Below are 12,532 nucleotides of genomic sequence, written 5' to 3'. Positions count from 1 at the left end.
TTGGAACATAACTTTTAGAAATACAAGTGGCCTCCTCGGCAAAATCGGCCAGCACATTTTTAGTTCCCATAGTAGAAGTAACAGCGACTGCCCCAATCTGTGAGGCATACAATTCCGCGCGAAAGTGAGCTTGTTCTAAAGCCCTAGCACATTGAGTAGCATCTGTAAGAGTTAGAGTGTCTGTTTCAAGGAGCCTAGCACATATCAATGAGGACCGGAGACCACGAATGAATGCATCATCTGTAAATCGTGGCCGTTATGTCTTTAAAACAACAGTCAGCGGCAAGTCGATTCAAGGCCTGAAGGACAGACTCGCTTTCTTGTTGCAAACGCGTGGAAAGCAGATGTCTAGCATGAATAGCGCTTGGAGACTTGTCGCAAACACCTTTCAATAATTCCATGGCATGTTCAAAACCAGAGCAATGTTCGATAACGTCAGCAACAGAGGGACCGATGTTTAAATAGAGAACTTCTAGCTTATCAGGGTTTAACGAAGCGATAGTTGATAAGTAATAATTAAAGTTGCAGAACCATAATTTCCAAAGCTTGTTGGCCTGAGGGTCTGCCGAGGAAACATCAAATTTATCCAGGCGAATTATCTTCTCCATGAGGAAAATAAAAAAATAGTTCGGTAAATTGTGGTGTTTTATCGTAGAATGGAAGACAGACCAAAACCTCTTTACTAGGCTTTACCGAACTAATTTCACAGCCAATAATAAACGTAAGAGCAAATAGTAAACGTAACAGCAAATAGTAAACGTAAGAGCAAATAGCAGGTAGCAAAACGCGAGAACTGTTAGTAACGAAATGTTGAAGAAAAAAAACTCAACCCTTTTAAAAAGGAAAAGGAACGTGTGCAAAATCACGTGCCATAGAAACTTTTACTTCAACAAGTAAAGAGAAGGTTATCATAAATTTCACCAAATCGGTTTTGATGACAAAAAATTTCAAGTTTCATAATGTAATCATATGTTTACCGTTTATTTTATTGGTCCAAAACTTATTTTTGTCATTTGACTGACTTCGCCGTCTGTGCAAATCCTTCCTCTTTTTTTGTGTTGTTTACGTGAAATATTAAGTTTGGAAACTTTTTATGTGAGGATAATTTGGATTATTCCGACTACCGCCCTAATCTTGGATGTTAACAGTAGTTCGACTAATCTAATTAATAATGAAATTTTTGGTCTAAAAAAATAAACCTGGTTTTTATATCTTCATACATTATATTTTTTTAAGATAGAATTCGGCACAGAAGCGCGAAATCTACAAAGAAACCCCAACAAGCTTTAAGCATTGACAAAATTTGATATGGAAACGAATTCGGCACACTTAATGAATTAAATTTTTACACGAGGAACAAAATAATGATTACACCGTCTTATGATAACCTAGATTCATTGTTCTTTAGCAGTTGATTTTCTATTTAAATAATTTTACGTTTAAATCGTGGTTTTCATCTTTTAATTTTGATTCTTTTATATTTTCATATATTTTATTTCTTAATGAATTAGATACACGAAACAAAAGTTGTATCAATTTACTAAAGAAATCTTGACACACAAAACAAATTTTCTGTTTTGAACACAAAAGAAAAAAAAAAAACGAATTCATCTGTTTATTTATTTATTTATTTATTGGTATTGAATTCTGGGAATGAAAGGTAAGTTATTTTTTGTTTTACACGTTAAAAAATTCTATTTTTAATAATCTTAAACCTAAAAGTAAGTTTATTTTTTATTGCAATCCAATCAAAAATTGATTCCGCTGTTTTATTTTAAAAAAAAAGTGTTGGGTTGGAGTGACAGAGAAAAAATTATAAAAAATATTTATTTTCATATAAAATGGATTAATTGACTCAAAGGCTGAAATAAAATCAGAAAAAAAAAATTCATTTTTATTATTTTTTTCATCATTTTTATTAGACTAAATGTACGATATTCGAGGCCGCCATATTACTTTTAAAATTTGGCCTTTCTAAGGTTTGACAGGTTGGTCTTTTAAATTTGGCTTTTTTTTACGCACCTTGTGAGAATTTTAAATTGTTGGACTTACCGAGGGTAGGTCGGTGGGGAAGAAAGGAATGCTGGTAGCTGTGACCAACACGGCCGGTGGTCTGGTTCGTTAAGCAAAGAAACAGGGTGCCTATTCCTTACAAGTTAAATGGAAATTCCAGTCACGCGTGAATCTCGTTGACTGAGAGTTTGGATATATAAAAGGAGTGCCGCTCTACGGTTGTTGTTGTTGTTGTTGTTGTTTCTCAAACTCCACTTCGACCATCGTTACTCATCTGTTACCTTTTTACAAGGAAAGACTGATTATAAACAACGTCGACATTTCGTTGCAAGACTTCAAACGTCGGTAAGCTAATTCCGACAACCTCCATTAGAAAAAAAAAAAAAAATATGGGGCCAAAAACAGGGTTTCATGTAAGTGCATAAAAAGGTCAAATTTGGCCTTGAAAGGGCAATCTGCCAAACCTTAGAAAGGCCAAATTTTAAAAGTAATATGGCGTACATTTAGTCCAATAAAAAAAAAAAAACGATAGAAAAATAATAAAAATGATTTTTTCTATTAAATTAAAGTTTCATATTTTTTATTAAATTGTTAGGTGGAAGAACAGAATAATTACAACCTCTCCCCATGTTAAGAATGCCTTTCAAAATAATAACATTATTTTAGTACGGTACCAAAAATGCACAAGTACCGATTTTTAAATGTGCTTTCCAATATTTCTTTTATAAAGTTTACATAAAATGATCACTTATTTATTGGCCATCACCAATTAGCAAAAAAAAATATTAAAAAAAAAGCTATTGTTAAATTTTAACAATCTAACCCAAAATTCAAATTTTACGTTTTCTTGGCTATTACATTTCAAAAGCCTTAAAAACATCCGCAAATGAGGAATAAATATTAAAAAATATTTAATATTTTAGAGGGGGGTCACTTTGCTACATAAATTTAACATAAAATGGGCACTCACTTCATGGTCAGTTAGCAGTCAGCAAGACTTGTAATCGATCAGTTTCCATTTTTTTTGTAATGTTGTATCGATATTGACTTTTGCTTTGTTACGTTTATTTTTATGGAAGGGAATTAGTGCCCATGTGTTAATTTTCTGTGCTTTCATCTAACAATTTAATAAACAAATTATACCGTAAATATATTGACAGGCATAACAAAACTTTGCAAAAAGTGTCTCCGTGATATCTATGTGGTGGCTTTCTACCAGTATTTTTTCTTGCTTTAATGTAAGACATGGCTTTATTTTTATTTTCAAAGTAAATGATTGCTTCAAAATAAATTACAACATAAAAACTTATTTAGGTTGTTAGAAGAGTAACTTATTTTACCTTTGGTAACAATTATTTGTTATATATTTGTTCTTTTTAACACTTTTTCGTTTTTTTGTCTATACTACTGACGTTAAATGGGCTGGTAAACAGCAAAACAAAATAAACCAAATACAATATGCAAAAGTCCAGCTATAATTTGTCACTGACAACTTTCTCTCTTAACTTCCAGCACATCTCTCCCCACTGCCTCTGCCAACAGATATTTTATCAGAAAACTGACCCCATTCCATTTGCATACATGTGCAGTGGAAGATGAGATCTCGTGAGATTCCACGAGACTACATGTTATGAATCCATGGCTGCCATCTTTAATTTCTCTTTCTCTCAGATCCCATCCAAAGGTAAGTTGTATGACTGCATGACACACACACACACACACACACACACACACGGGGGTGTTTTCCTCTTTGATTATTACATTCAACTCTACAACTACAAAATTCAACTTTATTATCTTCTTAGGTGAAAGTACAAATTAGTTAGCACAGACCCCCTTTCCTATGTTAAGAATGGTTTTCTAAATAATAACGTTATTATTAATGAGGAGAGGCGAATATTAAAATTAAAAAAAAAGTTTCACTCCTTAATCTATCTATCTATCTATCTATCTATATATATATATATATATATATATATATATATATATATATAAAGACAAAACGGGCGCACAAGTTTTCGTACGTCTGACCAAGACTTTCTTCGCTGGGCTTCACGGGGGGGGGGGTACTATCACTTAAATGTGTTTATATACCCCCTAGATAATAATATCTACTATTTGCAAAGGCACATAGCAGCTTGATTTATTTACATCAAATTTTACATGATTCTTACTATTTCGGCCCGTCCCATGTTGATTCGTCTTTTTTATATAAAAGCAAAACTGATGTGAAACTCATGAGCAGTTCTTGGCTAGCCCAGGAACAACGTTCAGAAAGCGATGGACATTTGGTCAATGTCAGTTTTCACTGTCATATCAGACAATTGCTTTTATTTAGACACTCCCCTAAACTGGTTTTCCTCAACACGTTAGGGAAACAAAACCTAACAAAGTTGGGTAAAAAAATAAACTCAAAAGAATTATCCTGCAGTAAAATTAAGTGTGGGTGTGACCTCATTAAACATGTACTTAAAAACTGCCTCGCAAAAATAGTTAACTGCAAAATAGCACGATGTTTGACCTCAATTTGAACTCATTCACTTATTAATCGCTAAATTTAACATCTTACATTGCTTCCGTCGCTGTAGCGCAGATGTATGTCGTCAGCCTATTGGCTTCAAGGCTCTGGGTTCGAGCCTACCTGCCCCCCTTTTTTCTTACTTAAAATATTTTTTTCTATTTTTAAAATTGCTCTATTTTTGTTTCATTTTTTTAAGAAGTTTAACATCATTTTTTTATATTTAAACAGGGTTAAGTTTCCTTTTTGTTCTGCTTTGCCCCCGCCAACACAAGCACCTACAAACACCCGGGCAACACCGGGTACCCCCACTAGTCTATAATATAAATCTCACCTGTCTAATGTATGCATGTATGTATGTATGTTTGTATGGTTGCCTAAAACTTTTGACAGAGGCAATGGATTTTCACGATATCAGTATCGTTTTGAAGCTTGTCCCTTTGGATGATAAATATTGAAAAATTGGTCAAAAACATTAATTCTTTCACATTCAATGGGACACTTTTCTATAAGGAGAGGTCGCTTTCTTTGGCGATATTTTTAAAATGACATCCCCTCTTTTTAATTGACTAGCCTTAATTTAAAACTTTGCCACTTCCAGTTTGGCAATTGACGCACTAGCAAAGACGTCACTTTTTTTTTCACATTCTTTTCCTCCTTCACGGTATGGTTTGAGCCTGCCTGCCGGCCTTACTGCCACTTTTGTTTTGCTTAACACACACCTCCAAACCCCAGGGAGCACTGGCCACCTGTCTGTTTAAATGTAATGATTTATGTTTGTATTTTGAGAGATGCGTTGGAATGTGATAAAACCAGTATCATTTTAAACCTCGAACTTTTAGACAACAAATATCGAAAAATTGGTCAAAAACATTAATTTGATGTTCGTCACTTCCGGTTTTGCGATGGACGCAACAGCAAAGACGTCATTTTTTTTCCGCATTTTCTTCTTCTTTCGTGGGATGGGTTCGAGCCTGCTTGCCTACTACCATTATTTTTTTTTGGTTTTGCTCAACACACACCTCCAAACACCCAGGAAACGCCAGGCACCCAGGCTGGTTTTATATAAAAGAAAGAAAATAAAAGTATGGCATAATATCTCCCAGCCTTTTGACCAAAGTGTAGAAAAAAACACTAAAGCCTACCCCTTCAAAACTGGGGAGGACCTCTGCAAAATGACCATCTGTCTGCAGGGACTTGGTATTCAAGTCTATAAAAGCAAAAATCTGTGTGTGTGAGTGTGTATGTGTGTTTGTATGTCTGCCAAAAACTTTCGACAGACACAACTAAAATTGACAAATTTGGTATCATATTAAAGGCCCAACCTTCGGATGAAAAATATCAAAATTTTGGCTCCAACAGTCAAGTTAGTTATCTAGACGTTTTTCTGCAAGGGGCTTCCAAAAAAGCGACGTTTTTTCGTTTTTCCTACGTATTTTACTATAAACTTAAATCATGTCTCTTAACTAGGCTAGTCTGAATGGATGAGGCTTGGTTACACTTCCAGTGGGACCGCTTGCATGTAGGAGTGGATGTGGCTGCATTACAGGAGATGCACTTTGTTTTGTTTAGGGATTGTCAGGGACTGGCTAGAAATTGTGATGTCTTCTCAGCATATCGCAATCTGAGGGGAAAGGGCGTCTGCTGTGATCAGCTTTGTGCGTAGGGACGAGGGAAGCAGGCTTATTGTGGCCAAGGTTACTCTCAAACAGTGCATATTTCAGGTCATCACAATTCATGCGCCGCTCCAGAGAGTCTCCTTTTTCCAGCAGATTGACACATTCATTGCGTGTCTGAAGTGGATTTTTCTAGTGAGGTGATTGGAACATCATCTTTGACCCCTACATAGATAAGGAAGTGATGGGAGCTAGAGGGACATAAAGGTGCAAGACGAGCCTGGCTGATCTGATGATAGATGTGATCTGGACAACAGATTTCATGTTTAACACCCAGGGGAGGAGGCGTAGACATGGACCAATCTTTCTACCCAAACACCTACCAGGATAGGATGCTAGTCAGAAGATGCAATTTAGACTTTATAGCATGTCCAGAGTTCCACTGGCTAGGTTATTCAGACAATAAACTAGTTATGGCTCGTTTGACATTAACAAATAGGCCTAAGCTAGTGGGGTACTGGAAGTTGAATACCTCTGTACTAGAGATACAAGACTGCCAGGAACAACTAGTGCTATTCATACAGAGGGGTTTAGTGGGAACAGTTACCAGAAGTGGATGGTGGGTTAGTCTTAAGGCTAAGATTAAAGACTACTTTGTCAAATACGCTCAATGCCTCACTCTAGATAAGGCCCAGATGAAGAAGCACCTAGAAGAGAAACTTGTGAGAGCAATAGGAGTGGGAGATAGTGCCACTCATGAACTAGCTAAACAGGACCTTCGGCATGAGGCTAGCAAGCGCTATGAAGGACAAGTAATTAGGGCTGGACTAGGTAAGATATCCAAGAAAGCTGTGAATTCAGATGTAGACGAGCATCATGAATCCTCTAGGCATAACTCAGACAAGTACATCGCAAGATTTAAACACCTATATGGATAAACCCTGCAGATCTGTGATGGGTTTTGGGAAAATTTTGAATAGTGTTTTATGCAAGAGGTCTGCCTACCCATACGGGAATTCAGTGACTATTTGGCTGATTCTTCTTGCTGTGAGGCAGCTAGTTGCAAAGGCAAGGTGACTCAATGAAAAATCCTGACTGTGATGAAGCAGGTCAGCTACAATAGATCGTCATGGCTCGATGGTCTGCCCTATGCACTGTATTTGAGGCTATCACCCATGTTTATACCGATTCTGATGGGTATGTTCAACCATTGGTTTGATCAGGGATCCATCCTAGGTCAAGTCACTAAGGGAGTGATCACATTACTGAGGAAGAGGACAGGCATGGTTGGGAAGAATTAGATGACTACAGACCCATAAATGCTAAACACAGAATTTAAAATTTTGGTTAGGATCTTAGCCAACTGGCTGTAGGCTTTTATAGGCGATCTGGTTGTCTTTGTATCATGCTTTTGAGACATCCAAAATAACCACAGATGCGCTCACTCACAACAGAATTGTTACAGGGGCCAAAATAAACCGCAACAAATCGGTTGGTCTATAGTTAGGTGCATGGAGAGGTGTCACCACCCTTTCACTGGCTTTCAGCTTGACAGATGGCTTGGTTCAGATCCTCAGTGTGTGGTCTGGACCAGGTCTCTAACTGGAAAGGTTGCTGCTGTGTCGCCTCATGGCAGAAAAGGATACTTTCCCTAAAGGTTGAGCTACTTACATCTTTTGTCTAATCCTGTACTGGATGGCCATACTAAAGGCCTTCTGGCTCAGCCTGTCCAACCTGCAAGTGAGGGTAGGGTTCGCAGAGAGGTCTGTATCCAATGTCCTTGTGAGTTAGGCTTAGCTATGCCCGACTTTAAATGTCGTCATGATGCCAAAAGGCTGGCCTTTCTGAGTCGAACCTTGACAGAAGTGTTTCCATGAGACCTCACGGTTGAGGCCACATTCAAGAGGCTACCTAGGTCCAGCGACCTTTCACAGGCTTTGAGAAAATACCTATAGATATAATTAGTCAGGGGTGGGCCTCTGACCACCCGCTCATCATGTGTCTGGCGTTGTCAGAGGAAATCCGCTTCTGGTGGAGCTGGGCACCAGGCAGAGGAGTAATGTAACAACTCCAAATTCTCTCTGAGCTGACGACTGTCTCAAAATGTGTTTCTCCTCAACACCATACAACATAATGCCAAACAAGTGAGTTTGCCCAAGTGCCCCTGCTTGGAACATCTGCAGAAGAAAGTAAGTGGGATTCCTTTGATAGCAGCAAACTCTGCTGGTACTGCCTCGGGGTGTATACAAGGTGATGGTTCTGATTGATCCCAAGCATCCTCACCTGCTGAACATGGCCATGCACAATGCCAGGCTGCCATGGATCAAGAAGAAACAAATGGTGTTTCTCACGATCCTGGTTGTAGCTAGAATGGTGGTGTAGACATTGTGACTGAATGAGAAGTGTGGGATTGAATCTTGGGCAGATCAGGATCTGGTTGCATTTTTCAAACAACAGTTGAATGTCAAGATCAGGATTGATAAGAAGATACTACATCCCACGGCTTTGAACAAAACATGGATTAAGCAGTGAGCTTGTGTGTACAAAGAGGAGCACAGTAAGAGTATGTGTTCCCTGTTTAGGCATAACGTGCACGTCTGCTAGTCTTGCCAGACTCCAAGTCCAGTAAAGTAAGCCTTTTTTCCCTTTTGCTAGCCAATTGAATGGTTCTCTTTTCTCCCCTGATGGAGAACTCCAAGTTGCCTGCTCCCCCATTCTTTTTCTCTCCTGTTAATAATAAAATCTGCTGATTGTATTTACAATTGTTTTTGCTTTGTTTAGTAAAACACAATTATACATACCTGTTATGAACACCTTTATCAACTGTTAATTAATCTTGAGGTTTTTGGTTTTATCTAATTATATTGATTAAAATAAACAAACTGAATGAAAATACTGAAATAACTGAACTACATTTTTTCTTTTTATTTGCAGATGTTCCTATTTTAAACCATTAGCAGAATTTTCTTTAAAAATTACTATTAAGGAAATTATACTCTTATTTGGAAGACAAGATCTTTTGAAAAGAAAATTTTCCTGGATACAACGCTTTAACAAATCTTTGGAAATGGCGAACAAAATCACATATCTGAAGGATTTTTATAATAAAAAAGTTGAAGATAACCACATTTCTGTGAAGTAAAGTTTAAAAAAAAGATAATATTCTGATACAACAGGTAGACATTTTGCACGAAGTAATAAAGTAATACTAACTAATGAAGTAATACTAAGTAATACATCTTACATATACTTAAACCTAATAGATTCAATATTATTATAAAATATGTTGCTTTTCTTTTAACATGAATGCATATTTTGTACAAAATATGAAAAATCACATTTATAAAAAGATTGGATCAAATTCAATATTTTTTAAAGGATAAAAAAATGGGCTCCAAATCTAATTAGGCCCCGTTTCTTAGTGTTTTGTCCGAATGAAATGAAACTTTGGTCATAACTAGTTTATTATATGTAAAACATCACATCAAAACACTAGGGTCTTTGGCACTTTTTTTCTTCTGTTCATAATATATGAACATATATATCCATATATTCTAGATGGCCTCGATTTATCTTTTTCTTTTTTTGGGGTCACCCTGCATTAAACCTCAGTGAAACATCCATGTACAAAGTAGGTAAATCCACGTTCTTGTAAAATATGGGTACTCTTGTCTTGCATGTATAAATATGAGCACTCAACTTAGTGAATAGCCATATTCTTGTATGTGAATATCCTTTTTCTATTAAATCCACTCAGTAACTTAATAAGATAATTGAGTTAAATATGGCTCACACTGAGGAAAAGCCTTATTCTTGTAAAGTATGTGAATTTTCTTGTTCTTTTAAGTCAAATTTAGTGACACATATGAGGATTCACTCTGGTCAAAAGCAACATTCTTGCAAACTATGTGGATATTCGTGTTCAAAAAAATCAAATTTTGTGATACATATGAGAACTCACACTGGGGAAAAACCGTATGCTTGTGAAGTTTGTGAATATACTTGTTCTGAAAAATCAAAGTTAGTGACACATGTAAGAACTCACACTGGAGAAAAGCCACATCATTGTGAAGTATGTGGATATTCTTGTTCTCAAAAGTCAACGTTAGTGACACATGTGAGAAAACACACTGGGGAAAAGCCATATACTTGTGAAGTCTGTGACTATTCCTCTTCTGATAAATCAAATTTAGTGAGGCATATGAGAACTCACACTGGAGAAAAACCACATTCTTGTAAACTATGTGAATATTCTTGTTCAGAAAAAGGACTTTTACATAGACATATGAGAACTCACATTGTAGATATGGCTTACTCTTGCACAATATGTGAATATTCTACGACTCAAAAGTCGAATTTAGTTGTGCATATAAGAACTCACACTGGGGAAAAGCCATATTCTTGTGAATTGTGTGAATATTCTTGTTCTGTAAAATCAAGTTTAGTGAAGCATATGCAAAACAAACATGTTTGAGAAAAGTCATAGTAAAAGATATGTTCATATTCATGTTTATAGCTATATATATGAGGATATCTTTAAAATGCGTATACTAGGAATTATGAAAACGATAAAGTAGATACAAGGAGGCAACACAAAATGACAACATCCCAAACTGTTCAATAGATCTACCAGATGTGATGAAGAGAAGCGAAGAAGTTTCCCTGCATGCAATATATCCCTTGTTTCCAAAAAATAATGCTAAGCAATTGGTTAACAAATACAAAACTGTCTGCTGCCTTAGATTAACAATATATGATCAGTTGATCGTTCGTACTTATTTAGGAAGTTAGCAGAGAAAATTTACCTAAAAAACTTGGAAAAACTACCAATAATTTTTAAACAGATTTATCTGTAAATAAAAATCTATCTACCTTACGACAACTTTTACATTATTTGTTTATGAGTGTTCTCTGAAATTAAAAAAATGGAACGTGCCAGGTATGGTTAAATTGTCTTTTTGACCACTGGCAATGTGCTGGCAAACAAGATCGTACAACCGAGATAGTAATGCACCAAGGGAGCAACAATCATTTGCATGAATATGAGACAAATCAAAATTCTGACAGGATAAGAGATGAACACAAATCACATTTCTTCTATATACTCTGCAATGGTTTCGTTCAGTGGTTCCTGTACCAAAGCACAAGGTTTTAAGCACCTGACAAAGGAAAACGACTTATAACACTTTTATCACAGCTATCGTCGCCTTAGATGTCATCAAGTTTTCCTCCCACTATATAAACCCTCTTTAGTTGAAAACAAACATATGGTTTCTTTTTTCTGGAAACAAGAGACAGTGCAAAATTATATGATTTTATTCAGATTACTGTTAGGAGGCAAGAGAAAAGGAGCATTTGCATTTTGCATTATTTCTGATGACTGCCTGCACACTTTATTAATAATGTACAAATGGTACAGAGTTTAACACTTTTTTCTTGACTAATTTTTTTAGGGGGGGGTATTTGTGATTCGGGGGACAGCTGCATTGATCCAAAAGTCCTGAAGTAGAAGATGAGTGGTCTCAGTAATGGCAACAAGTGCATGTTTGTCACAGAGACGTAACGATTGTGAGCCACAAGACATCCAGGTGTTAGTTTTACTATCAATGCTAACAGAGCATTCTGAGAACATGTACCAGAAAGAACCGTTACAAATGTTTCTTTGGTAAAATCCCAGAAATAACTCCCCTTAATCCTGTTAAACTGTAATGTTCAATCAAACTATATATTTGTAGTAGTTCTTTTGATTAATTTTCGATTTATGAGTGATTATCCAGACCTCACAGGATTGTATTATGTAGCCACTATGACTACGAAATTCCTACTACATTTCTGGTGTAGAAGGCACCAGCTTATGTTCAATCCATGTTTCTGACCCATACAATACAGTTAACATAATAATTTTGTATGCATTGATTTTAGTTTCAAATGCCCACGCTTTCCAAATGCTGCATTTTCTTTTGCAATTCAATTAGAAATCTCATCGTCTTGTGTGTAGGATGCATTTTTTCGTCAATAAATTATTTCACATATTTTTGTTTTCTATAATCAATATGGCATGGAAACATCACCTATTCCTTGGAGACAATTGTTGTAGAAGACATTAATAATGTTCTAATTAGTATTTGAAATGTTTCTAATCAGCATCTCAAAGTGGCAAACAGCAATTTGTATAATTGTACATGCATTTTAATTTCAAGTTGATTCCCACATATTTATCTATTGTATTGCTGGAGAATTCCGTTAGACTTTGTATGTTTTATCCAATATTAAAGATTTTACAATAGGAACCATTTTCTTTTATAAAGTTTACATGAAATGAGCACACGTTTATTGGCTATCATCAATTAGCAGTAACTTATTGTGGAAAAAATATTGGTTAATC

General features: G+C 36.0%; 1 long non-coding RNA gene across 1 annotated transcript; it reads left to right on the top strand.

Moving 5' to 3' along the window:
* Positions 1-1,393: 1,393 nt before the first annotated feature.
* Positions 1,394-12,179, top strand: LOC145240030 (uncharacterized). Its single transcript, XR_013862474.1, has 3 exons — positions 1,394-1,660; positions 3,526-3,697; positions 9,082-12,179. It is a non-coding gene; the product is annotated as an uncharacterized LOC145240030 (long non-coding RNA).
* Positions 12,180-12,532: the final 353 nt, after the last annotated feature.

This window comes from Euprymna scolopes, chromosome 19 (genome assembly GCF_053919585.1).
Source record: "Euprymna scolopes isolate OS-2025 chromosome 19, ASM5391958v1, whole genome shotgun sequence".
Taxonomy (NCBI): domain Eukaryota; kingdom Metazoa; phylum Mollusca; class Cephalopoda; order Sepiida; family Sepiolidae; genus Euprymna; species Euprymna scolopes.
This window is presented reverse-complemented; position numbering and strand designations above follow the sequence as displayed.